Raw genomic sequence first — 5624 nt, 5'->3', positions numbered from 1 at the left:
CCATGCACGCCAGTTATAGCGGCGGGGGCGCGCCCGCCGCCCCGGGAGCGCGCGTCAGGGCGCGGGGACGGGGACGCGCCGCCCGCTCCCGCGGGGCCCCGACGGCTCCCGACAGCGGGCGCGGCGGGAGGCGGCCGAGGCGGGGGGCGAGGGGCGACGGGTACCCGCAGCCCCCTGGGAGCGTGGCTGGTGCTACCCCCGCGCCGTCGGGCGGCCCCGCTCCCCTGTCGCACGGTACCGCACACCCTCCCCCCGGTGCCACCCGGGGTGCCCCCGCCCCGGGCTGCGCTGCCTGAGAGTCCTGTCGCGGATCGCCCCGGGCCGCACCGGGGAGCAAACCCCGAGGGTCGGGAGAGCCCAAGGGTGCGGGTGGGCTGCGGGGCCGCGGCGATGCTCTACGGTTTGACTTTATTAGCCCGAGCCGGGTGCGGGGCCCCTACGGGAGAGCAGCGAGGGCCCCGGCGGCAGCTGCGACCTCCTGCGACGACAGCGGGAGCGGGGCTCGGGGCCGGTCCCGCCGGGAGAGCTCGGGGCTCCTCCCGGGGCGCTTCACCCTCCTCCCCGACGGGGAGCGGGAGCTGCAGCCCGGACTGGGGACAGAAAGATGTGTCTGGGGGTGCTCCGGGCCTGACTCCCTGCCCGAAGGGACGGACGCGAGGGTGAGCGCCGGGTGCAACAGAGCCAGGGAAAAACGGGGAACACCGACGGTCAGCATGCCTGCCTCCCCGCCCTCCTCCATCCTTCCCTCCGCCTCTCCCTCCCTCCCTCCCTCCCTCCCTCCGCCTCTCTCTCCCTCCCTCCGCCTCTCCATCCCTCCCTCACTCTCGGTTTGGGCCCTCCCTCCGGGGCAAGACGAGGTGGGCCCGCAACACCGGGCTCCTGAGCGCGGCACCGGGCACCGGACACCAGCGAGGCGAACCGGGCAGACGAGAAGGCCCCGCCAGAGGCACTGGGTTACCCCAATGACATCCCCCCCCCCACCGCCCCGATATCACGGGCACGCAGGCGTGGCCCCACGGCCCCACGGCGGAGCGGGGATGCCCATCCACACGGGCACACGCACACACTCGCCCGCTCTCACACCCCGACACACACTCGCAGCACCCGGACACCACGGTCACGGCTCCCCGCGGCCCACGGGCGCCGTGGCCGGGCTGTGGGGTGGCGTGTCACCGCGGATCCTCGCGGTCTCACCGTGCCACCCGCAGGATGCCGGCCGCCCATCGCTGGGCGGGACGTTCCATTGGCAGCGCGTGTTTTGCGTGGAGCAGAGCACAAACCCTTCACCCCCAGCTGCAACACGCCGTGCTGTGTGATCGACATCAACAAACACAACCCCACACTGCAGTTAATTTAATTCCACTCTTCCCGCCCGGAGCTACAGCTCCCTTCATTTTCATTTTTCCTCTGAATTCCCACAACTCAGACCTCTTTGATTTCCAGGTTTAATTAACAATGCTCATTAAATGAATTTTTATTCATTTCTTTTAATATTACCCTGCCACCTGTCTTTAGGAGGCAAGGGCTGATCGTTTATTCTAATTTATTTCTGTTAAATATGGCATTTAAGGGTGGGAGGAGGGATATGCAGAGGTATAGAGGGTTGATCCATTCAAATCTCTTCATCCCACTCAAAAGCGCTTCAAGGACGCTGCTCCTGGAAGTTCTGTATTTATTTTCCACCAGATCCATTTCATTTGCTAGGAAAAATTGGATTGGACATGCTGTATTTTGCAGTTATGTTCCAGTTCATTCTTAATGTCCCTCGCTCGTCTAGTCCATATAATGTCAAGTCTTCATTCATCTGAAAGGGGTGAAACTGTGCAAAATCCAGGCAGGAAGGGTTGTGAGTCGGCCTGTACAGAACCGCAGGCAAGCAGGAGGATGGTCCCTGGCAGCAACTGGGAGTGAAGCTGTGTTTCCACCCAAAAATGAGATAGAGCAGAGGAAACCTGCAACACTGACAGACAAAAGGAAGGAAATACAAAATGCAGAGCTGTCCTCTGCCCCTCACGGAACATGCTGGGCAAACTGGGGTCATGGGAACACATTAGGCTGGGGCAGTAGGCCAGTGCAGCCTGGAGCTGGGGACTGTAGGGCTGCTGGGGGCTGTTGCCCTCCCCAGCACAACACAGCGGTGCTCAGGAAGGAGAAAACAGAGGTGCAACAGACTCTGGGCTGTGGGAAACCCCCAGCAGCTACCCTGCTCTGCCACCTTCTCTCACCTTCTCTGGAAGCACAATCAGCACCTTCGCAGCTCTGGGGTCCTGCCCAGCAGCACCCTCAGAGCCCTACGAGCACCAGAATTGTCCTTGCAAGACGTCCAAGACCTGCCTGAGTTCTCCACTGCCCCAGACCCTCTGTACAGTGCCTGCCTGATGATGAGGGCAAACCAAACCCCTGGGCCTCTCATGGACAGAAGGCACGCATTAAGGCACCAGTGCTGCTGATGAACAATTATTCACTTTTACCTGCTCTCCCGAGGTCCCAGGCAGGGCCCAGGACTGTCATACAGGCGGCTGCCAACACACTCTCCCAGCAGCTGCCTGGTTTTGTTACTGGTTCAACCTGGCCAGGACAATTGCTGGGGTCACCTGAGCACAGGAGGCTCAGACACAGCTCCCCATTACCTGTTCTTTAGCATCCCTGTTGAAGGACCACACTTCCAGCTGTGCTTGTGTTTTGCTCTGCCATTCATCCTTTGTGTTTCCTAACAGTGACATGGTTCTGCTGAGGTCCTCAACACAAGAGCTTCCCCCTCGCCCCCCAGCTACAGGAAGCATTCACTGTGAGTCTGGGCAAAGTCTCCACCCCAGGGACCACTTGTTGCACATGGACCCAAGCCAGAAATCTCTGAAAAACTGGTTTTGTAACAAAGGTCCCAGAGCTCCTTCACAGGAGATCAATGTTTGCATCGGCACTGCCAGGAGCATGTGAGGGGCTTGAGGCAGCAACCTCTGCTCCTGGGGGTCAGCAACAAACATGTGGTGGAGCAGGGCAATGAGAGCACTGAGACTCAGGTATGTGAGCAGAGCTCCTCCCTAGTCAAAGATGAACCAGTTCTTCTCCAGAGGCTCAGCTCCCATCAACACCTCAGGGAAATACAGCCTGCCCCTATTAATTCCCACATCCCCTTCCCAGAAATCCAGGTGGGGAAGGAATCTCCTTGCTATGGGTCTGGAGAGCCAGGCAGGGCTTTGGGGAGATCAGGGACCCTGCTGAGGGGTGGGCAGGGAATGCGGCAGCCCCCCTGCTGCTGCTCAGACCTCCACCCTCACCACCCCTCCTACATCTCATGGCAAGAGGAAGGGGGCTACGTTGGGTTCTGACAGCACAGCAGCCAAGTAACAACCTTATGAAATATTTAGTTTTATTGCCAGTGCTTTTGGGTTGAGATGAATAAATGCTGTAAGATAATGGATGCCATGGTCAGGTTTGCAATGGCATTATGACATTTCAGCTGTCAAAGAGAAACAGAATGTGGATCTGCTCCTCTGGGGCCTTGTCCATCTTGTCAGAGCACAGTGAACAATCATCTTGCTCCTGGAGATCTTGTCCTGGTGTTGGAAACGCACTGGGAGATGAAGCACAGTTTGCTCTGGGTGTTGCTGGCTGCAATCCCACTCCATGCTGGGATCTCAAACACTGGCAGAGAGATGATGCCACATCCACCTCTCTGGCACCAGATCATTGGTGCCCACAGATGCCAACTGCCAGGGGCAGAACCTGTGGTTGGGCTTGCAAAGCTCAGGGTGGCTGAGGACACTCTGCAGCCTTTGAAGCCTTGGCCAGGTTGCTGGGGCACCATCTCCCTCGCGTGGGCTGAGCCAGCTGGGCGTGCTGGAGCCTGTGGACTGGCATGCGTGGAGCTAACAGAGATGCCCACGTGGCAGGAGGCCTCCAGCAGCTCCCGTGCCCTCCCCTCCTGAACGTGCAGTGCTCACTGTTGATAGCACTCAGTCTCAGGGAGGCAAAACAGTCCTTTTGGGGGTGCTCTGTCTGAGAATGTTTGCAAAGTGTCCTGGGACAAGAGAGCAGTGATATTCCTCAAGGAGCTCTGCCATCTCCACTGGCATTCAGCCTGGTAACATCCCAGAGCAAGGTGGGACTCTCACCCCTTCCTTTGTCAGCTCAGGAGCAGTGAGAAGCTCATGAGGAGCATATTTTGTTTCATGCAAGGAAACACATGACAAGACGTCAGGGTCTCAGGGAGGCTCCATCTCTGGCAGGGCACGGATGGTCCTGCTTACAGCTAATGTGACTTTCCATTGAAGGGTGTGAGAATGAGGCACAGGTGCTTGCTCCTCTCCAGGCACCTGCTGGTGGCCAAACCCCACTCCCTAAGATGTGGGGCAGGATAAAACTGGAGGACTTCCCAGGCTCTTGGTTTGCTCCCAGGTAGCCTCTTAGGGAATTAAAGACCAGCAACCAAAGGCCTCTTGGTTAGGACTGTGCTAGTGTTGGAACTGTGGAACTGTTGGAACCAGGCAGGATCTCTGGTCAGGTGTTGTGGGAGCTCCAACCACTGCCCACGGGGATGAACCACAGCCAAACCAGATCAGCTGCCTACAGTGAGCCCAGCACCACACTGGGAATAGCAAAGCATCCTCCTGGTGATACAGGTCCTATCTCTCATTAGCACTAATTAGTGGATGTCATTAATGGGAAGCCCACACCCTTGACCAGAGGCAGAAGAGTGTACAGGACTGGAAACACTTGAAGGTAAAGGATTTGAGGGTTTGGGTGTTTTTTCTGACACGGCATTGTATTCCTAACTTTTCCTGCTGGTGTTTCCCTGCGGTGCAGGGATGTGTTCCTGGCAGGCTGAGGAGCCTCTCCCAGCTCAGCTCCAAAGTTCTTCTCTTTTCCAAGGCCAGGAGGCTCATTTCCCTGTTTGGCTCGCGCCGCTCTGCTGGGAGCACCTGCCTTTGTTCCAACTTGCACCAACTGCTCAGGGCTGAGATGAAAAGATCTAAAGATACTCTCCCTGAGCAACAGCCTCCTCTTCAGTTGTGTAAGGCATTCGCTCTAATAAAGCAGTGAGCCAAAACCACGGGGTAAAGCAGGAATACAACCAGAGCCAGCCCTCCTTTTGAGGCAGCTTCGTGCTTGATTTTCCCTTCATCAGACGATTCTACAGCCCCCTTCAATGAGTTCTGATCAGTGCCCTGGGCTGGCAGCAGAGCCGGTCCCGGCGAGGCAGCAGCTCCCAGAGAACTCCTCGGCTGACACCTGGTGGAAAAGCAGGAGCAGGGAGCTCCGCTCGGATGAAGCCTGCCTCGGCAGCCACCCTGGGAAACATCCTCGGGATAACGGGGTACCCGAGAGCTGGAAGACCAGGCTGTAAAGCCAGTGCTACAAGTGATTTACTCCACGCTACATGTGGCCTTTCTCTTCTGTAAAGCAAAGTGTTCCTCGGTCTCTGGGGAGTCAGAAAGGGGAAATTCACTCATTTTGGTTTTCACACCCTAACGGGAGCCAAGGCAGACTGAATCCTTCACCTTGCAAGAGTGGAAAACTCTGCCTGTACATCCCATCCCGGCAGCGAGAGGGAGCAAATAGAAAATCCCATGGATGTACTTTGTGCTGGTGTTTTGTGCTGGGCAAAACAGGCAAAGCAAGTG

This window comes from Corvus kubaryi, unplaced genomic scaffold (assembly GCF_017639235.1).
Source record: "Corvus kubaryi isolate FWS band 111438036 unplaced genomic scaffold, C.kubaryi_AGA036_p1.0 split3-37304, whole genome shotgun sequence".
Lineage (NCBI taxonomy): Eukaryota > Metazoa > Chordata > Aves > Passeriformes > Corvidae > Corvus > Corvus kubaryi.
Note: the sequence above shows the minus strand (reverse complement) of the source record.